At 47.2% G+C, this 22,753-nt stretch overlaps 1 protein-coding gene across 3 annotated transcripts in view; it reads left to right on the top strand.

Annotated features, from left to right (window-relative positions):
* Positions 1-8,640: 8,640 nt before the first annotated feature.
* Positions 8,641-22,753, top strand: part of PPP2R3A (protein phosphatase 2 regulatory subunit B''alpha) — a 141,953-nt gene continuing 127,840 nt past the window's right edge. Inside the window, exon 1 of one of the 3 annotated variants that reach the window (XM_048863979.2) lies at positions 8,641-8,791. The gene's annotated coding sequence lies outside the window, so the exon portion shown is untranslated. Of the gene's footprint in view, positions 8,792-8,823; positions 9,093-22,753 lie in introns of those variants that run through there. The other 2 variants (XM_075132274.1, XM_048863977.2) reach the window with 2 other exon arrangements.

Genomic DNA, 22,753 nt, shown 5'->3' with positions numbered 1-22,753 from the left:
TAAGCCATGAGGACACATTTTCAGCCTCATAACTATATAGATGAAACCTATAACAGTACTATAGCAATGCTCAGTGCATCATGAGCCTTCCAAAGACACCTGTCCAACTTTGCATTGGAAACCACCCAATCATATTATAAGGATGAACATGGGGGTGCAGGGTGTTCCCCCGAGGTACAGGGTGTTCCCCCGAGGTACAGAGCGTCACACAGTCCACTAACTTTTTTTCCCCCCTAAAAATGGACAACTATTACCATTTTTAATACCATCTAAAAGACTGTCAGATGGGGGCTTTCCCTGTAGAAAACACTTTACAGCTAAAGGGAATAAAGAATATTAAAATGAAAGCCCAACCTATACTTTATATTTCAGATGCTTTGTTTTTAATTCTTTTTCTGTATCTTCAAAAAGGTTAAAAAAAAATCTAATGCTTGTTGCATGGGACTAAGCAGGCCAAGGTTGCTGTACTCAAAACTCCACAGCATGTTTGACTGTGTAGTGTTGTACAGTGACAGGATCACGTTAATTCTCTGGGCTCATTTATTTTATCAAAATTAACATAAAGACAAGAGTGGCAGGCAAGCCTAACCTATTTTACACTGGATTGGAGCTCATTTATTCTCTGTGTGTTTTATTTAATTTCAAGCTTCAATTTTGGACAATGTGCATAGAGTAACTAAGCTTATGAAGTGGATTGCACAGAATGTGGTTTGCATGTCACTTCATAAAACCTTTTGAGCTCTTTCCACTTTTTTATTATATAACTGTGGTGGGTTTTTTGAGTTGGGGAAAACTGCAACAACATTGTTAAACCTTAATTTGTTACTACTCACCCTATAATCACTGAGCTGAGCACTTTATTCCACTGTAGTTGCAAATATTACATAAAAGTTTCTCTTTCAATATTAAGAATTGTGACCATACTGTACTGCATTTTTAAGTTTACAACGGTGAGACTGGATTACTCTTTGGTCTTTGGCAAGGCTGACCCTAGACCAAATGGCATCCCAGGGAGAACTGTCTTTGGCGCCTCTGCACATCCCCCTCCCCACAATTTGTTAAACTTTTGAATACCTTATTTTTTATTGCAGTTATAGCTGCTCATTTTATATTATATGTTAAGCATGACAAAAGAAGTAGCAGTATTTATTTTATATTGTTGCATAGATAGGGGATTGATAGATATCTCTGGCATCTCATTAAATATGTCCTCTATTAGTTGCTGTTTACACTCCAAATCTTAAAAAACAAGTACACTTTCATGATTATATAATAAAAGAAGGGTCACAATATTGCACCAGGACTCTCATATCACTTCACTTCGTTCTTATGCTCACTGACTGATTGGTGACATCCTGCCCCTTATATACCTGCGAGGGCATGGCTGACAACATTCTAGGAGGTGTGAGGAAAATGTAGTTCTCAGAAAGCCTGGAAGGTTCCATGAAATTCTACAAAGGTCCAGAAGATTCATTTTTCACTAACCTGCTAGACTCCACGTATGGAATACCTGAAACATGTTACTTCAAACATTCTATTTTCCTTTCTGTCACTAACAAAAAGAGTGCCCTGAGCTTGGAGCCCCGCCAAGCCCAGCACCTTAGATGGTTGCTTGGGTCACCTCCCATAAATCCGGCCCTAGTCTTTGGGCTTCATCCAAAGCCCCCAGAGACAGCCATGCCCACCAGGACCTGCTTTGAAGGGTGGCGCGAAACATGGGCTTGTAGGCCGAGGAGGTGGTGGAATCAGAGGACCCGATGGTCAACATCCTGGCCCCGGAAGGTCCATCGAGTGTGGCTCTACCCCTCATTAAGACCATTCAGGCCAATGCTAAGACCATTTGGCAGACCCTGGTCTCCATCCCTCCTACCATGAAGGGCGTGGCGAGGAAGTATTTCGTTCCATCTAAGGGGTATGAATACCTTTTCACGCACCTGCAGCCTTCCTTGGTGGTGGTGGCTGTGGTAAACGAGAAGGAAAGGCTGGGACAACAAGCCCCAGTGCCTAAGTCCAAGGACACCAAGCACCTGGACTTATTTGGGCACAAAGTGTACTCTACGGGGGGGGGGGGGGGGGGGAAATGTTGCAACTCAGGATTGTCAACCAGCAGGGAATTCTGAGTAGGTACAGCTTCAACTCCTGGAACTCAATGTTCAAGTTTAAGGAGCTGGTGCCAACTGAGTTCTGGGAGGAGTTTGGAGCTATAGTGGAGGAGGTCAAGGTGATGGCACAGACCTCTTTACAGGCATCACTGAATGATGTGGACTTGGTGGCGTGCAACTTGTCCTCTGGTATTACCATGAGGCATAGCTCATGGCTGCAGGCCTCAGGACTCCTGCCCGAGCTTCAACAGACCATGCAGGACCTGCCTTTTGATGTGGCAGGTCTGTTGTGGAGCAAACCGACTCTAGGCTTCATAGCCTAAAGGACTCAATGGCTACCATGAAATCCTTGGGTATGCACACCCCGGCAACCCAACGTAAACATTTCAAGCCTCAGCAGCAGCGCTCCTATCCTTCTCGGCTGAGGCAGGACTTTTATAGGAGAAGGGGTAGGAATGGAAGACGAAAACCTTCCAACCCCGCATCCGGGCAGGGCCAGGGCCCGACTAAACCATCGTAGGGTTCCAAGCAGGCCTTTTGAAGGGGCGCCCAAGGACTGTGCACCTGCCTCACTTCTGGATCCTTCCCCACCTTCTTTGAATTGTCTGTCCCACTTCACCGTGCTTGGTCCCAAATAACTTCGGACTGCTGGGTCCTCTATACGGTGGAAGTGGGATATTCTCTCCAGTTCTGCTCCTGCCTGCCCTCCCTCCCACCTACCCTTTCCCTCTTCAGGGACCCCGCTCACGAGCAACTGCTTATCCAGGAGGTTCAGGTGCTCCTCACCATGGGAGCGGTGGAGGAGGTTCCTCAGGAGCTAAGGGGCAAGGGATTCTGCAGTTCTGCAGAAATGGACATGGGGATTACAGTGGATGAGAAGCTGGATATGAGTCAGCAGTGTGCCCTTGCTGCCAAGAAGGCTAATGGCATATTGGGCTGCATTAGTAGGAGCATTTCCAGCAGATCGAGGGAAGTAATTATTCCCCTCTATTCCGCATTGGGGAGGCCAATCTGGAGTACTGCATCCAGTTCTGGGACCCCCCACACTACAGAAAGGATGTGGACAAATTGGAGAGAGTCCAGCGGAGGGCTGATCAAGGAGCTGGGGCACATGACTTACGAGGAGAGGCTGAGGGAACTGGGCTTGTTTAGTCTGCAGAAGAGAAGGGCGAGGGGGGATTTGAAAGCAGCCTTCAACTACCTGAAGGGGAGTTCCAAAAAGGATGAAGCTCAGTGGTGGCAGATGAAAGAACAAGGAGCAAGTATTCACCAAGTGCATGTCGGTCATGGCTGCTCTCCTCCGTCGGAGGCAGGTACAGGTATACCCCTACCTCAACAACTGGCTGCTCAGGAGCCACACCAGGGGGCAGGTGGAGTCTCAAATCCGATTAGTCAAACACACATTCGAGCAACTGGGTCTCCTCCTCAACTTGACGTCAACCTTGGAGCCGACCCAAAGAATAGAACTAGACTCATTTCAAGGCAAGAGCACTTTTGCCAGAGACCCGATTCCAAGCCATCACAGGCATCATTCAAGGCCTCTGGCAATACCTGACTACTACAGCAAGGGGGTGCTTGAGTTTCCTCGGCCTTACGTGACCCGGCACACCAGACTGAGGCTCAGGACTCTATATGCATGGCTTACTTCAGCCTACTGCCTGGGATGCAACAGCTTTAATTCAGTGGTCACAGTGCTGAGGCAGGTGCTCAAGTCCCTTCAATGGTGGCTCGACCCTTGGGCAGTGTGTGAAGGAGTCCCCTTCAACAGCCATCAGCCTTCCTTGTCGCTGGTAACGAACGTGTCAGCTCTGGGGTGCGGTGTGCATTTGGAAGACCTCCAAACACAGGGCCTTTGATCACAGGATGAGCTCTCTCTCCATATCAACATCAAGGAGCTGAGGGTGGTGTGCCTAGCATGCCACACCTTTCAGGCCCAACTACAAGGCCAGCGCGTGGCAGTTGTAACGGACAACACCACGGCCATGTTTTATATCAACAAGCAGGGTGGAGCCTGGTCATCTCCCCTATATCAGGAAGCCCTCCAGCTGTGGGAGTTCTACATAGCCCGCTCCATTCACCTGGAAGCATCCTTTCTACCAGGAGTTCAGAATGTGCTGGCAGACTGCCTCTGCAGGTCCTTCCGCACACACAAGTGGTCCATCCGGCCGGATGTTATACACCTCATCTTCCAAAGGTGGGGGTTTCCCCAGGTCGACCTTTTTGCCACACACAGCAACAGGAAGTGCCCAATGTTCTGGTCCTTCCAGGGACACAGCCCAGGATCAATCACGGATGTATTCTTGCTACCCTGTAGAGGTCACCTGCTCTACACTTTTCCCCCCTCCCCCCCATTTCCTCTCATGCACCAGGTCATACTCAAGGCCTGCAAGGATGGGGCGGAGATAATTCTGATGGCTCCAGCGTGGCCTTGACAACATTGGTACATCACGCTCCTGGAACTGTCAGTGGACGCCCCTGTCACATTGCCTCTCCTCCCCGACTTGATCACTCAGGACCATGGTTTCCTTCATCACCCCGACTTGCAGTCCCCCAACCTCACGGCTTGGAAGCTTCATGGCTGAACCCCATGGAGCTTCTGTGCTCAGAACAAGTAAGGGAGGTCCTCCTCGGCAGCAGGAAGCCCTCCACTAGAGCCACATATCTGGCGAAGTGGAAGAGATTTACCTGTTGGTGTGACCAACATTGTATACCCCTCTCCGGGCACCTGTACCTCTCACCCTAGAGTACCTTCTGCACCTGAAGCAGCAAGGCCTGGCAGTGTCCTCCATAAGGGAACACCTCACTGCTATCTCGGCCTTCCTCCCAAGAACGTCTGGTCACTCCATTTTCACCAACCCTATGGTTGGTCGCTTCCTCAAGGGTCTGGACTGCCTACATCCCCAGATCAGACAGCCTGTCCCCATGGGGGACCTTAATCTAGTCCTCTCCAGGTTAATGGGGCCCCCATTTGAACTGCTGGTGACTTGCTCCCTTCTATACCTGTTGTGGAAGGTAGCCTTTCTGGTCGCCATTACATCTGCAAGGAGGGTATCTGAGTTAAAAGCCCTTACCTCCGACCCACCTAATACAGTTTTCCACAGGGATAAGGTGCAACTCAGGCCTCACCTGGCCTTTTTTCCCCAAGGCGGTGTCACACTTCCACACTAGTCAGGAAATTTTCCTGACTGTTTTTTACCCTAAGCCTCATGCCAGTAGCCATGAGCAGAGGCTGCACTCCCTTGATGTTTGGCGAGCACTAGCCTTCTACACTGAAAGCAATAAGCCATACAAAAAGTGAAACCAGTTGTTCAGAGCGGTGGCAGACGAGATGAAAGGACTCCCGGTCTCATCTCAGAGAATATCCTCCTGGATCACGTGCTATGAGCTGGCCAAAATACCAGCCCCGGCTCTTACGGCACACTCCACAAGGGCCCAGGTCCCAATACAGAAAATCTGCAGGGCAGCAACTTGGTCCTCAGTACATACGTTCACCTCTCACTACACCATCATCCGGCATGCCAGAGATGATGCGGCTTTCGGCAGAGCGGTGCTCCAATCAGCGATTCTGTAACTTCGACCCCAATGCCTAGGTAAGGCTTGGGAGTCATCTAATTGGAATCGATATGAGCAATCACTCAAAGAAGAAAAAAAGTTACTCATCTTCTCATAACTGTTGCTCTTTGAGATGTGTTGCTCATATCAATTCCAAACCCGCCCACCTTCCCCTCTGTCAGGGTAATTGGCAAGAAGGAACCGAGGCGGTGCCTGGTCAGCAGGGTCATATATTGAGCACCATGAAGGCACCACTCCAGGGGGCTCTACAACCGACCCGACGGATGCTGTCAGTGGAAAAACTTTCCGACGACTATGCACATGGCACATGCACACCTAATTAGAATGGATATGAGCAACACATCTCAAAGAACAACACTTATGAGAAGGTGAGTAACCATTTTTTAAATGAAGTAAATACATTTTTAGTGGAGTGAAAAACAGTTCACTAGAGTAGATAATGGCATTAACATAGAGTGTCTGTTATAGAAAGTAAACAAATTTCATTTATTTTTATCTACTAAAGATAGTGTACAAAGTATCAAACTTGTGTTTCTGATATCTGTATTAAAGCTCCAGAACTGAAACCTAAATGTTTGGGATTATCTTGCTGTATTATCTCCTGATTGTTCTAAATTTACATATAACCTTAAAATATGGTTTTAATTGGTGGGGGTGTGGATGGATATATATATAATTATAATTTTCCTTTATATAGGAATTCGATAGGAACACTGCATCAGCTAATTCCAAGTTATTATCTGCAAAAAAAACCCTAGAGTTTTCAGTAGCCCTTGGAATCATAGTTAAAGTTCTCCCTCACCCCAAAATCTGAAATGGCGCCCGTGGTGAACGAGCAATGGCCAAAGGGCTACAGGAGGGCAGTGAACTCTAGGAAGATGCAGCTCCTGGGTGACAGCATGAAGCCTGTCTTGAGCTGCAGGCCAAGCACTAGGCACCACAAGCCGCAGCAGCAGCGCAGAAGTGAGGGTGCCAATACACCATATACCATGCTTACTTCTGTTCTGCTGCTGACGGTGGTGTTACCTTCAGAGCTGCGGCCACCCTGACAGTACTTAATATGTGCTGGGGCTAAGGTCTGGTACCAGGCTCTTTCAATACAAATTAAGCACTGGGGGGAGCCCAAAGGGGCCCGGGGATCATGTGGGGGTGGGTGGGAGGCCAAAATACAAGTTCACTCAGGGTGCCATTTCCCCTAAGCCAGCCCTATCTGTTGGTGCTGGGCTACCTGTAGTTGCAGGTTACCCAGCATCCATTTCAGCAGCTTTTCAATTTCTATAGCCTCTTTTGGGTCAGTTCAACCAATATGCCAGTGATCTTCTTAACAGGACATGGGCATTGCCCAGATTCTCCATTATGGCTTGGGGGGTTTGGTGTCTGTGGTTAGCTGCATTGCCCAGCAGTGAGAGCCCCTGGCCAGGGGAAGTCAGACCCTCCCTGCTCTACCAAGCCCCTGACCCAGGGCCCAATAAGTAGTAGTTCAAAATGTGCAGCCTACGGGGTGGGTGCCCCCTACACCTGCTCCCTGGACTACTCCCTACCCCAGCTTCAGTTCGTCCGTTGGTGCCACTGGTTTGCTTCCAAGTCCTGGGGTCTTCCTAGGCTGCGTTCCGGAGGATTTTCCTCTCACTGTCATAGCTCAATGAAGCCATCATCCACAGGTTATGGGCCTGTGGTGGTTTGGGAGCAGGTCCTAAGCCCAACAGTGTGGGGCCTTGGCACTTTCCTAGCAGGAGCCTGCACCACACAACTGCTCTTCTGCTCCATCCACCCAGACTGAGCTGAGCTGCTCCCTTTTGTGCTCAGCCTCCACTAGGAGCATGCCCAGCACAGGTGGCTGGGCAGTGCCTTCTGGGCCCAGAGCTGCTCCTTAACCCTCACCTCACCAGTGTGGGGCTTGTACACCCCATCTCATTGAGGGGTGCGGGAGTGGAGGAGCAGGGTGCGGGGATGTCAAGGCACAGGGCAGCAGAGGGGGTGGGGAGTCAGGGAGCAAAGGGGGTGGGGGTGTCAAGGTGCAGGGGAGGTGGGGGAGTCAGGGAGCAAAGTAGGAGAGGTGGGGGTGTTGAGGCACAGGGGAATAGAGTGGGCAGGGGTGAGGGAGTTGGGTGAGAGTCTAAAGACATGGGGGGAGCAGAGGTGGTGGGGGAGTCAGGGAGCAAGGTAGGAGGGGTGGGGGTGTCGAGACACAGGGGAGCAGAGTGGGTGGGGGAGTTGGGTGGGAGTCTCGAAGCACAGAGGGGAAACAGAGGTTGTGGGGGAGTCAGGGACCAGTGCTTCAATTCCAGAAGACGGGCGATTTGGTGAGAACTAGAGTTTTGTGTAGCATGCACTCACTGCCCCTTCTGTAGCTGTTCCTTTTCATGCTGACCCCTTCCTTGTTGTAACACTTTGTCCTGCCTTTGGGAGTTTTAAAATATTTGTACAGTGGAAAATCTCGGTGAAATGCCGGGGCAGCCCTCAGCCTTGCCCTGCTCCCCTCCCTCCACAGGCCCTTCCCAGGGCTTCGAGGCCCCCCCGCCCTTCCACGGCCTGAGCCTCTCTCACTCCCCCCTTTCCTCCTATGGGCTCCCTTTCTCCCAAATCCTTTCCTGCCTGGCGGCCAGTCAGGTGTTGCCCCAAAGCGTTTGGTCTCCTGAAGGCCAGAAGGGCTGAGCCTGCCTCCGTCCTCACTCCCTTCTCGCCCCGGGGGCTGGGGGCAAGTGCAGAGCTTGTGGCAAGGCTATCGCCCACCCGCTTGAGGTGTCCCCCGAGGGCTCTGGGAGAGCGGCAGCCTTGGGGCCGCTAGGCGCTTCTTACACGTTCGGAGGAGACTCTCTGCGGCTGGGGGACAAATCCCTACAGCTGGCAAGGCGTGTGCGCCAGCGGGAGTGCCCGGAGGAGAAGGCGGGGAGGCCGGTGCAACCCAAGCGGTTCTGGGAGGCGCGAGCCAGACGGGGCGAAGGAGAGGGGAAACGGCGGAGGGAGGCGAGGGGACCCGACACGGCCGGCAGCGCGGCTGAGCTGTCTGGGCCGACGTCAGGCCCAGCTGCAGCATCGGACTCCTCCTCCCCCCGCTGGGGGGCCGCGGCCGGGGGTAGGGCTGGGACAGAGGCGGACCCCTGCGGCGCACGGAGGTAAGTGACACGCGGGGAGGGGCGGCCAGCGCAGGGCTGTGCCTGTCCCGGCCGCTCGCGGCAGCCGCGTTGGCCCCCCGGCTCTGCCTTGGCGTGCGGCCCCCTGGCCTCCCGCTGCTCCGCTTTGCCTGGCGCCACGGCCCGCAGGCGCTGCCCGCTCCCCAGAGCCGCGCCTCTGCCGGGCTCGGCTCGCAGGCTGCGGGCGGCGCCCCCCGGCCGTACGGAAGAGACGGGGAAGGGGCCGAGCAGGAGCCGAGACGCTGCACCCTAGCGCTGCACTGGGCAGGGCGCTGCCCGGCGGGTAGGTGTCGCACTGCGCCGCCCCGGGCCCAGCGGCGCTTCCTCTCACCCGGGGCGGAACGGGCTGCTGGCGGGGGAGGAGGGAGCCACTGCCCGGCTGGGCATGGGGCCCCACTCCTGGCCGGTGTGTGCAGCCCCGCGGCTGCGGGCGGGCTGAACGGAGGGCGCAGGGTTGCCTGACCCCGAACCGCGCGATATGACACGGCCCGGCCGGGCGCTGCTTGCTTTGGCTGGAGACAGCCTCGCTACAGGCTCCCTGGAGCCCGCCCAGGCGCTGGGGTTTGAGTAAGTCATTGGTTTCCAGCCTTGCTGACTGAAGGCACCGTTCCCAGTAGCCTGAGGGCTAAACCCAGGGTGCACATTTATGTCTTTTAAAATAGAAGTAAATGCCCACCTAGTGCACCTCTGTAGCTGAATCTGCCTGCACACATGAATACCCAGTGTGTGGGGGTATTGAGTTAATGACAACATTTTGCAAGTGGTCAGCTTTGCTCTTGCTCAGCAGTTGTAAGGAGAACCTGGCCATGGGCCTCTCCTGCCCTGCAGTCGTGTCCTGAGCACCCAGATGAGAAAATTAAACTGTAAACACTTTATTGGCTAGAGCTGGAGCAATACATCTGCTCTGCAGCTCAACTGGAACATAGCTCTTTGTGTGCAGGCTCTGCAACTGGAGTGTGGAAGGAGGGGGAAGTGCTCCTGTGCTGGTCACACTTGCATGTTAAAGTGTCAGTTTACAATAGATTTCACCTTTCTGCACTTTAAGATCCCACATGCAATTAACATAATAGCAAATGATGTCTTTGTCACCAGACTTAAAACATGAAAATCTCTTATGAGTGGTGATGACTGCTTTCTGCATTATGTTCTTATGAGTCACAGGTTCCTAGCACTGACTTAATTAGAGATCAGCGTGTACTACTGATTTAGTGTTTAGTTTTCAAAGGATTCTCTGCTTTGAATGGCATGCATGTCTGATGTTAAAACGTGCCCAGCTAAAAATTTGCCCAGTGTGGGATATGATGTGCCTAACATGCCCTTGGGGAGCAAAATTCCTATTTCAGTAAGACTAGGATTTCACCGGTGTTTCAAAATTGACAGGTTCTGATTCTGATAACAGTATATCTTCTGATAGTGTCACCTATTCTTGACAGCTGGCTGGTGTGTCTGCGTTAGGTCACTAGATGAACAGGTAAGAGGTGTCTTCTGTTGCTTGTGTCCCTCTCAGCTGTGGGTATTACTGTTTGCTGGGTTGTGGCATCGCCATGGATTAGAACTGTTCTGGCCACCATGCCCATTCCTGGGCTGCAGGCTACACTGGGCTGGTCCGGCAAAGTTAGAGGTGGGATTTTGACGGAGGCAGAAATTTTGTGAAAGTTACTTAGTTGTGTGATTGGTTCTTTCATCCATTTTGTTAGATTGTAGATGTCAGACTGGAATGAATTGCAGTTCCTACAATGCTGCAGTTGCACATTTGTCTTCTTACAAATGGAATATTGTCGTTTGCTAGTTCTTTAGGGATCCTGTATCTTGCAAACACAGTTCTTAGTTTGGAAATCAGTGCAGTAACCATATGCCTCTGGCATACATAGGACTTTTGGATACACTGATAAATAATCTTCTAGGAACAAATATAAACATCTACAGCTATCTTGTACCAAGGTAGATCAGCATTTTGGTGAGCTTGGTTCTTTCTAATTGCTTTTACTCATTCCTGACACTGTCAGTATTCTTCTCCAAGTTGTTTTGTGTCTCGAAACATGCTTGGTCAATACACAATATTTCTAAGTTGTGTTTGGTCCCCGCCCAATTGAATATCCTGATATAACTTATGTGGACACTTATACATATATTGCCTCATGTCTCTAAGAATGACTGTCCAGACTCGTGCCAATGATAGTCTCTGTCCCGAGGAATTGTGTCTTTCAGCTGAATCAATGGTCGCATGAGCGGGAGCTCTATCTGGAAGCAAGTTTACTCAAAACGTTGGTTAAAACAGGTCAATCACAAGAGTCTTATCTATCTATGGCCTCCCCCAGTGCTACCACTGATCCAGCTGAACTGGTGAGAATATTTTTCTAAATTTTGGAAGTGTAGCTGAGGCCATGTTATAGGCTAATGCTTTAGCTCAAACCCTGTTTATGGGCATCTCCTCTTCCAGCCTCCCGCTCCGTGTTCCACAGCTTCTCTATTACAACTATAAGACATACAAAGGAAAAAAATGGCTTAATGCAATAGGTGCAGCTGTTTGTTTCTGTACTCTTGTTTTGTTTTTGTTTTTAAATCTGTGCTCTTTATTTGCTTTCTGTGCCTGTGGGATTCTACATGTGTTACAGAATCTCCCCTGTTGCCTACTCTAAATTTTCCAGGTCATTTTAGTTTGGTTTTGTCTTGTGTATTTTTTTTAAATGCTAGAAGTCTAAATAGTAAGATGGGTGAACTAGAGTGCATGGCATTAAATGAGGATATTCATATAATAGGCATCGCAGAAATATGGTGGAATGAGGGTAATCAATGAGACACAGTATTACCAGGATACAAAATGTACAGGATTACAGAGTAGGTTGTGTGTGCGGGGGGAGCGGCACTATATGTAAAAGAAAGCACAGTCAAATAAAGAGAAAATCTTAAATGAATCAAAGTGCACCCTAGAATCTCTTTGGAGAGAAACTTCATCCTTGAAAAATAGGAGTATAGCACCAGGAATATACTACTGACCACCTAAACAGGATGGTCATGTTGATTGTGGATTGTTCAGAGAAATTGGAGAGGCTACAAAGGTGAAAAATGCAATAATAATGGGGGATTTCAACTATCCCCATATTGACTGGGTACCTGTCACATCAGGAAGGGATGCAGAGATGAAATTTCTAGACACCATGAATGAGCCTCTTGGAGCAGGTAGTCCTGGAACCCACAAAGGGAGAGGCAATTCTTGTTTTAGTCATAAGTGGAGCACAGGATCTGGTCCAAGAGGTGAATATAGTGAACTGCTCAATAATAGATACTACAATGTAATTAAATTTAATATAATTATAGGAGGAAAATACCAAGGAAACCCACCACAGTAGCATTTAACTTAAAAAAGGGGGATCTACACAAAAATGAGGAAGCTAGTTACCGGAAAATTAAAAGGAACAGTGACAAGAGTGAAATGCTTGCAAGCTGCATGGAAATTATTTGAAAACACCATAACAGAGGCTCAAACTAAATGAATATCCCAAAGAAGAAGAAGAAAAGAATTATAGACAGTAAGAGGAACAAAAAAAATGCCATCATGGCTAAACCAGCAGAGTAAATGAGGCAGTTAGAGGCAAAAAGACATCCTTTAAAAATGGGAAGTAAAATCCTAGTGAGGAAAATAGAAAGGAACATAAAGTCAAGTGTAAAATATAATAAAACGAGCCACGAAAGACTTCGATGAGCAGCTCTTTAAAGACTCAAAACTTAACAGAAAAAAGCCTTTAAGTACATCAGAAGTAGGAAACCTATTAAACCAAGAGTGGGCAAACTAAAGGACGGATCTGGCCTGCAAGTCGTTTTAAGCTGGCCCTCAAGGTCCCACTGGGGAACAGGGTCTGGGGCTTGCCCCACTCCAGCTGGGGAGCAGGGTCGGGGGCTGCTCCACGCACCTCCCAGAAGCAGCCACGTGGCCCTGCTCCAGCGCTCCAATCAGGACGCAGGGTTGGGGGCTGCTCCACATGGCTCCTGGAAGCTGTGGCATGCCCCCCTCCAGCGCTAGAGCCAGGGAGCAAGGTTGAGGGCTGCTCCACATGGCTCCTGGAAGCTGCGGCCTGGCCCCCCTCCAGCACTCCAATGGGAGCTGCAGAGGCAGTTCCTGCGGACAGGGCAGCGTGGAGACCCCCTGGCCCTGCCTCCACATAGGAGCCTGAGAAGGGACATGCCGCTGCTTCTGGGAGCTGCTTGAGGTAAGTGCCTCCCAGAGTCTGCACACCTGAGCTTCTCTTCACACTCAGTAGCGTGGCTGGGGGGGAGCGGGGCAGCGGCTGCTCCCCCACCAAGCAGAAGTGGCGCCTTTTTAATTTTTTGGCGCCTTTTAAATGTTTACTCACCTGGCGGCGCTCCAGGTCTTCGGCGGTGGGTCAGGTGGTGCTCCGGGCCTTCAGCAGCACTTCAGTGTCGGGTCCTTCACCTGCTCCAGTCTTCGGCGGTATTGCGGGGTGGTCCTTCAGTGCTGAAGACCGGAGTGAGTGAAGGACCCGACGCCGGAGTGTTGCTGAAGACCTGGAGCGCCGCCAGGTGAGTACTAGCGGGTGGCGCCTTTCTTTATCTCCACTCCCCGTTTTTTCCACCTGGCTACTCCACTGTTCACACCCCAGCCCCCTGCCCCAGCTCTGATCCCCCCTCCTGCCCTCTGAACCCCTTGATTCCAGCCTGGAGCACCCTCCTACACCCCAAACTCCTCACCCCCAGCCCCACCCCAGAGCCCACACCCCAAGTTGGAGCCCTCACCCCCCCACTCCCCCACCCCAGCCCCCTCCCGCACCCTGAACTCCTCATTTCTGGCCCCACCCTGGCGCCTGCACCCTCAGCCAGAGCCCTCACCCCCCTCCTGCTCCCCAACCTCAATTTTCTGAGCATTCATGGCTCACCATACAATTTCCATACCCAGATGTGGCCCATGGCCAAAAAGTTTGCCCACCCCGGTGTTAAACAGTCAGTGGGGCCAGTGGACCATCAAGGTGCTAAAGGACCACTTGAGGAAGACAAGGCCATTGCAGAGAAGCATGAATTCTTTGCATCGGTCTTCACTGCAGAGGATGTGAGGGGAGATCCCTACACATAAGCCATTCCTTTTAGGTGACAAATCTGAGGAACTGAGGCATCAGCAGAAAAGGTTTGGGAACAAATTGTTAACATAACTGCAGTAAGTCACCAGGACCAGATAATATTCACTCGAGTTCTAAAAGAACTCAAATATGAAATTGCGGAATTACTAACTGTGGTGGTTAGTAATGTAACCTATCAGTTATATCAGCCTCTATACCAGATGACTGGAGGGTAGCTAATGTAATACTGATTTTAAAAAGAAAAAGGCTCTAGAGGTGATCCTGCAATTACACGTTGGTAAGCCTAACTTTAGTACCAGGCAAATTGGTTGAAACAATAGTAAACAACAGAATTATCAGACACAGATAAACATGATATCTTGAGGAAGAGTGAACATGTTTTTTGTAAAGCGAAATCATGCCTCACCAATCTATTAGAATTCTTTGAGGGGGTCAACAAACATGTGGACAAGGGTGATCCAGTGGATCTGGGCTTTCAGAAAGCCTTTCACCTAGACCCCACCAAAGGCTCTTAAGTAAAATAAGCAGTCCTGGGATAAGAGGGAAGGTCCTCTCATGGATCAGTGACTGATTAAAAAATAGGAAACAAAGGGTAGGAATAAATAGTCAGTTTTCAAAATGGAGAGAAGTAAATAGAGAGCTCAGCACCCCCCCCCCCCCCCCCGGGACCTGTACTGAGACCTGTGTTGTTCATAAATGATCTGGAAAAAGGGGTAAACAATGAGGTAGCAAAATTTGCAGATACAAAATTACTCAAGGTAGGTAAGTCCAAAGCTGTCTGCAAAGAGTTACAAAGAGATTTCACTAAATTGGATGAATGGCAACAAAATGGCAGATGAAACTCAATGTTGATAAGTGCAGTGTAATGCACACGGGAAAACATCCCAACTATACATAAAAACGAATGGGGTCTAAGTTAGCTGTTACCATTCAAGAAAGAGATCTTGGAATAATTGTGGATAGTTCTTTGAAAACATCTGTTCAATGTACAGCAGCTTTGAAAAAAAGCTAACAATGTTAGGAACCATTAGGAACGGGATATATAAGACAGAAAAGATCATAATGCCACTATATTAATCCATGGTACACCCACACCTTGAACAGTGTATGCAGTTCTGGCCACCCCACCCCATCACAAAATATATATATTAGAGTTGGAAAAAGGAAGAGCAAAGGACAACAAAAATGATTAGGCATATGGAACAGCTTCCATATGAGGAGAGAGTAAAAAGACGGTGTCTGTTCAGCTTAGAGAAGAGATGACAAGATGGAGGTCTATAAAATCATGAATGATGTGAAGAAAGTGAGTAGGGAAGTATTATTTACACCTTCACATAACACAAGAACTAGGGGTCACCTGATGAAATTAATGGTTTTAAACAAACATAAGGAAGTATTTTTTCACGTGACGCATAGTCAACCTGTGGAACTTTTTGCCAGGGGATGTTGTGAAGGCCAAAAGTATAACTCAGTTCAAAAAAGAACTAGATAAGTTAATGGAGGATAGGTCCATCAATGGCTATTAACCAAGGTGGTCAAGGATGCTAGTCCATGCTCTTGGTGTCCCTAAACTTTTGACTTCCCGAAGCTGGAACTAGATGACTGGATGGATCACTCAATAATTGCCCTGTTCTGTTCATTCCCTTTGAAGCACCTGGCACTGGCCACTGTTGCAAGACAAGATACTGGGCTAGATAGATAATTGGTCTGACCCAGTATGGCCATTCTGATGTTCTTATGTATGTATGATGCTGCTATAAGTAAATGTGCAGAGTAGAAATGCCCTGAGACAGAGACAAAGAGCCATTAGGTTGGAGAGATGACTGGGATGAGGAACACAGGAAGTGGTAGTAAGAGACAGGACTGGGAGAAGCTGAAGAAAACTGAGGCAGAAGAGTCTGCCCACTGGAGAACACTCCCCTCCAGAGCCTAACTGGAATCCAAGATTCTTGAGTTTCAACATTTCTCTGCTGTTGGCAAATACCTATGAAATCGGTTTGCAAAGTGGGTGTCTCATCTCCTTTTTCTTTTTGTCCATTTAGAGCAGTGGTTCTCAACCAGGAGTCTGGGGCTGTTTTGAGGGCCACAAGCAGGTATCGGGGAGTGGGGGGTCCACCAAGCATGGCTGGCATTAGACTTGCTAGGCCCCAGGCAGAAAGCCAAAGTCCTGCCGCATGGGACTGCAGCCTGGGGCCCTGAGCCCCACTACCCGGGGTTGAAGCCGAAGCCTGAGCAACTTAGCTTCGTGGTGCCCCCTGTGGTGTGGGGCTCCAGGCAATTGCCCTCGTTGCTACCCCCTAAAGCTGGTGCTTGCTTTTATATGCAGAAAAACAGTTGTTGTCACAGCTGGGCTGTGGAGTTTTTGTAGCACGTTGGGGACAGTGGGGAGTGCTCAGAAAGAAAAAGGTTGAGAACCCCTGACCTAGAGGACAACTTTACTACTGCTTTCAGTTACTCTGTTAGCTCCAGCGGCAGAAGTCTATGTGGTGGATCTAAATGTTCCAACCTTGCTGATGAATAAAGTGGATGTCAGTATGGTTTCACATGGTGAAATTTTCGTTTATTTAACTTGCTTTAAAAAATACCTAGGAAATTACACACAAAACTGCATTAAAAGAACATTAAGGTTACAAATCAAGCACTCAACGTTAGGAAATGCCAGAATTAAGATTGTTTGTGGAACCTTTAATTCAGCCCTCTTGTGTGTATGGATTATGATACAGTATTTAATTACATGATCATATACTACTTTTTTACAGAACTCCTGATTTAGTGCACAGGATGGACTTGCTCTGGGGATGAATTGTGGTTGTGTAATGAATGAGGCTTTTGTCTGTATGCTCCACATCTCATTTGTTGCAGAAGTTGGAAGGTGTGGCGGCAGGGAATTGCCAGAAGAGAAGGGGTGGTCTCACTGTTAAAACAGTTGAATGCTGCTCTGTAGAACTAGATTCTATCCCTGCCTCTGCCACAGAGTTCCTATGAGATGCTAGTCAAGTCACTTTAACCAGACTTTTCATAGGCGGTCACTAACTGTGTGTTCCTCAGCTGCTTAAAGACAGAAGGTGGGTGAGGTAATATCTTTTATTAGACCAACCTCTGTGTGGGAGAGAGACACGCTTTCGAGCTACACAGATTCACAGGCCTTGAGGTCTGATTTGCAGAAGTGCTGAGCACTCACACTGCAACTGAAGTCAGTGGGAGCTGTGCTCTGGACATAAAGTACTACACAATGTCGAGTACTCTGAAAAATCAAGTCCTAGGTGTCTCAGATTGGGCAACCAAAATCAGTGGATACTTTTGACCTTAATCTCTCTGTGGCTCAGTTCCCCATCTGCTCAATGGTGATAATAATACCCTCTCACCTCACAGCAGTGTTGTGAAAACAAATTCATTAATGTTTGTGAAGCTCTCAGATACTCAAGTGATGAGTGCAGTAGAAAGGCCCATGAGGAAATTATTAATTCTGTCTTCAGGGCAGGGTTTGAATAATGGAAGTAAGGCCTGGAGCCAATTTTAACAATGAGGCTAAAACAAAATATTGAATAGCTGCTAATTCAGTGAGCACTGTTCAATGAAACGTTAGGATCACCTCAGTTTTTCAGGTCCATTTTTTCTCTCTCAGGTCCTCATCATTTCTAGTTCTCAGTAGTTTATGATCAAGTAAGTATGTTCAGTAGAAAAAAAGCATAAGATAAATACATGGGGCTTTTTAAAGGAGAACTGGAAAAATCTTTTGCATGGATCATATTTGCCCAGTGAGATTCCAGTGTGGTTCAGCCAAAATCACAAGTTGTAAAAATGCCAGACTTTTCTGAGCACTAGAACATGCTGCACCTTTTGGAATAATTTATTACATTTCAACAGCTGCAACTCTGCAGAGGACAAGATACAACTAGCAAAAAAGATGAATGAACTCATGGAAGGCATGACTAGTAAGAATGAATTCTCATTCTCATGTCACTTGTTAATTATGTATCCGAGAAGATGACTCCTCAAGTATGGAGCATCACATCTAGCTTTGGGTGGACCTACAGATCGTTTCCTATCTGCCTTCACTTAATATTTCCACCACTGTCCTGTCACTATGCATATGGAAGAGCAAAACTACTGGGGGAGGGTTAGTGAGAAAGTTCTTTGGGATACTCTCTAAACTTAACATCTTCATTTTCCATAAAAAGTTTGTGTGATTTTTGGGTTCTCTTCAGCCTCCTACTGCAGAAGTGGAGTTCAGCTGCTTCTTCCATACATTCCTACAGTTACTTTTAATTGGTTTATATTTTCAAGGCTAGTGCCACAAGGCAATCAGCTAGAAACCTACTTTTAAAAAGACCCATAAGGTTAGGATTCTCCTTTATCATGCTAAGTGTCCCACATCAGCGAGGCCCAAAGGCTGGCTCTACAGAGCACATTTCAGGTATTCTGGTACTAACAGACCTTATGTATTGGAGTTCACATGGTGCTTGCCTTCAATAGAAAATTAGGAAGTGTTAGGACATGACCTTGAGGAGCTGTATTAACTGATATGATGCTAAATGTGTCTTTGCAGTAAGTGTAGACATAGACTGGTTGTGTTTAACATTGTGTCAGCTAATTGTGGGTAAACCTACTATAACCAGGGTTTACCCATGATCAGCTGACATGCTATTAAACAGTACTTGTCCCAATCTACACTGGCTGTAAAGTCATGTTTTAACACCATGTTGTTTAACATGACTCCTCCAGGTTATGCCTAACCTGAGACCTGCCCTAACTTGTGCTTCTGCTACAATGGCCTCCTATGGGTCACTGTGAGCACTTCGGGTCTTGCAGAGGCTATGCAAGGACCCTTTGTGCTTGGGGATATTCCCTGAGGGAGAGTTTACTCTGGGCCTATGACTCCTTTGTGTCAGCCTCATTAGCACACGGGGGCATAGTGCAACAATGAATTTGTCCCCTTCTATTTAGCCATACAACAGATAGAGCAGACCTAGTGGCAATACAAGCTTTCCAATGTGTCTCAAACCATCATCTCTAAGAATGAGTGTTTAGTTTTATTATACTTGTTGAGATAGCTGTAGCTGAGATCACCGAAGCCGTATCATTATAACCCTTTGCAATAGGGTGGTGGGTTATTTTCTTTTGAGTCACTCTATTGCCAGGTGCCATAACCCTGCATAAGAGCTATTATTTTGTTGGATTTAGCTGAAGAAATAAGGGGATTGGAGCCTCTCTCTGAGGTAGGGGGATCTAGGAACAAGCTAAAAAAAAAAAAACCCCAAAAAGCTTTTCTTTGCTTGAGATTGAGCTTTATGTTTTGTTGTTTAAGTTAACACTAAATGAAGGAAAAGGAGTATCCAGTGAAGGTGTATTTTACTTGGAGCAGTCCACTTTTCAGTTGTTTGTAGCTTTGTTTGTTGCATGTTTTTATAAGGCACCCCGGGTACTCTAAATTTGTTGCTTTTGTGCAATTATAAATGACTAATCTTAATGATTTTATATATTCCCAGGAAAAGATGAAGGTAAAGTTCCCAGTTGCACAAATCAACTTAACTTAAGATTTAAAGAAACTATTTTAAATATCTTATAATAAACATATTCACAAACAAACAAAATGTATTAAACTATTAAAATTTTAAAACAATTCTTATCTTATTACTGAAATTCCTGAGTTTCTAATGATGGTTTCTCTGTTTAAAAAGTTCTTGTACATTTTTTCACCTCCTACTGTTCTATGCGTGCAGCCTTAACTCAGGATAAAAAAGTTTATTTTTGCTTGGTAATTTCATTAGTTTTTTTTTTTTAATGTAATTGAAATCTTTGGTATGTGTTGGGAGACAGAGTGAAAGATACCCTATGGCACTCTTAAACTCTCAAGGGCTGGGGAAGCTAGGGAACAGGGAGTTCTAGATCACACTGGGTTGTAGGGAGCAGGGAACTTTCTGGAGCTTACAAACTCAGCATAGTTCCTACCTACCTAATCTCTGCATGCCAGCTCTTTTTTATTTGCCCAGGCTCCACCCTTCTCCTTTGCCTCCTAGCAGACATTCTGAAGTCCACGTGGTCAGCATTAACCAGCAGCCTACTGCAGGCACTGAGTTATTTAGCATATTCTGCAGATTTAAAGTCAGGAGGGAGGCAAAATAGGGGTTGGGAGCAGGAATTAAGATTCAGAGCATCTGGGAGTTGGAGAGCAGAGGCAGACAGGATAGCTAATGTGACACCAATTTTTAAAAAAGGCTCCAGAGGTGATCCCGGCAATCACAGGCAGCTAAGCCTAACTTCAGTACCAGGCAAATTGGTTGAAACTATAGTAAAGAATAGAATTATCAGACATAGATGAACGTGATTTGTTGGAGAAGCGTCAACATGGTTTTTGTAAAGGGTAATCATTCCTCACCAATCTATTAGAATCCTTTGAGGGGGGTCAACAAACATGGAGAAGGGTGGTCCGGTGGCTATAGTGTACTTGGACTTTCAAAAAGCCTTTGACAAGGTGCCTTTCCAAAGCTCTTAAGTAAAGTAAGCAGTCATGGGATAAGAGGGAGGGTCCTTAGCTAAGTAACTGGTTAAAAGACAGGAAACAAAGGGTAAGAATGAATGGTCAGTTTTCACAGTGGAGAGAGGTAAGTAGTGGTGTCCTGTTCTGTGACCAGTGTTATTCAACATATTCATAAATAGGGCTAAAATTTTGTCACAGAGGTCACGGAAGTTACGGAATCCAGAGACCTCTGTGACTTGAGCTCACCATGTGCGGGAACTGCAGGGTCCCGCTATCGCCTGTGATGGCTGGGGGCTGCGGGGCTCTGAGCTCCTACCCGCTGCGGGTGGGGAAGGGAGGGCCCCAGGAGCTCCTGGCCAGGGCCCCCCTGGGAGCTTTGAGCCGCTGTGGGGCCCCGCAATCCCTGGCTGCAACAGGCAGTGGGGCCCCTGGGAGCTTGGAGCCACCGCGGGCAGCCGGGGTGCCCCAGAGCTCCCAGACCCTGTGGAGGTGCCCTGCAGCTCCCAGGCAGGCCACCAGACGTGGTGTGGGGACCCTGCAGCTCCCCATTTTGTCATGCATATATTTAGTAAAAGTTGTAGGCTTTCATGAATTTTTCTTTATTGCCCATGACTTGTCTGTGATTTTTACTAAAAAGATGTGTGACAAAATCTTAGCCTTATTCATAAATGATCTGGAAACAGGGGTAAACAGGTGGGAAAATTTGCAGACAATACAAAATTACTCAAGATAGTTAAGTCTAAAGGAGACTCTGAAGAGTTACAAATGATCTCACAAAACTGGGTGGCTGGGCAACAAAATGGCAGGTGAAATTCAATGTTGATAAATGCAAAGTAATGCACACTGGAAAACATAATCCCAACTATACATACAAAATAATGGGATCTAAATTAGCTCTTAACACTCAAGAAAGAGATCTTGGAGTGTGGATAGTTCTCTGGAAACATCTGCTTAGCATGCACCAGCAGTCAAAAAAGCAAACAGAATGTTAGGAACCATTAGGAAAGGGATAGATAATGAGGCAGAAAATATCATGCCATTATATAAATCCATGGTATGCCCATACCGTGAATAGTGCATGCAGTTCTGGTCACCCCATCTATAAAAAGATATATTAGAATTGGAAAAGGTACAGAGAAGGGCAACAAAAATGATTAGGGCTATGGAACAGCTTCTGTAGGAGGAGAGATTAAGAAGACTGGGATTTTTCTGTTTGGAAAAGAGTTGACTGAGGGGGAATATGATAGAGGTCTATAAAGTCATGAATGGGGTGGAAAAAGTGAAGGGAGAAGTGTTGTTTATTCCTTCACATAACACACAAACTGGGGTCACCTAATGCAATTAATAGGCAGCAGGTTTAAAACGAATAACAGGAAGTACTTCTTCATACCATGTATAGTTAACCTGTGGAACTCGTTGGTTGGAGCCACAGCACCCCACAGTGAGTACAACAGCCAGAGGGGCTGGGATGGACTGCCAGGAGAAATGAGCCCTGTAGAGCATTCTGCAAGTGCAGAGGAGCAAATGGGTACGTAATTTGTCTACAGAACAAGATACACAAGATTTAAAAATGTTGAGAGTTTAATGGATTGGGATGCATAATAAAATCACATTATATTGATGTCAATGTGCCACCAAATGTACATTCCCCACATGGTCTTGTTTGCACTAAGAAAAGATGTCAAAGTTGCACTTGGCTTTAGAGTGAAATAGTTGTAGTAAGCAAATACAGACACCAACCACTTGGGTCACTGTAATAAAACTAGTAAGTTAAGGATTTACATAGGTCCAAAAGATTTGAAGAAGATAATCAAATGCAAGCACTAGTCACTGAAAACAGTTGAGGAGGTCATATCTAGACTTTGAAATGAAAGAATGAGGACACTGGAGATTTTCTATTAACTATTTTTTATGGAAGACTGGTTTAGACAAATATTAATTTTTCATGAAAAAAGACTGCTTTCTATGGAAAATGTCAACATTTTGTGAAATAAGAGAACAAAGACACCCCACACACATACACAAAAACTGAACATTTTTGTCTAACTACTGAAAGTCTTTTGGATGAAATTTGAAAATTTTGATTTTGGAAGTGCCATCACACTATCTCGTGGGAGTTGCAGTTCAGGTGCCTTGTGCCCCCAATCTGCTCCATTGGCTTGACTCCCCAGCCTGACAATGTCTCCAATTATGCACAGCAAGAGCTCAGGAACTGAGGAAACTCTGGTGCCACCTGGGAGATGTAGTTCAGCCAGGGATCCCAGTCTTTAGAGGAGAATGGAGCATGAGGTGCCTGAACCAGAACTTTCATAAGGCAATGTAGCAGCATTTCCAATAGAAAGTTTTGCGTTTTAGCAAAAAAAAAATTGGTTT

This window comes from Caretta caretta, chromosome 9 (genome assembly GCF_965140235.1).
Source record: "Caretta caretta isolate rCarCar2 chromosome 9, rCarCar1.hap1, whole genome shotgun sequence".
Classification (NCBI taxonomy): domain Eukaryota; kingdom Metazoa; phylum Chordata; order Testudines; family Cheloniidae; genus Caretta; species Caretta caretta.
This window is presented reverse-complemented; position numbering and strand designations above follow the sequence as displayed.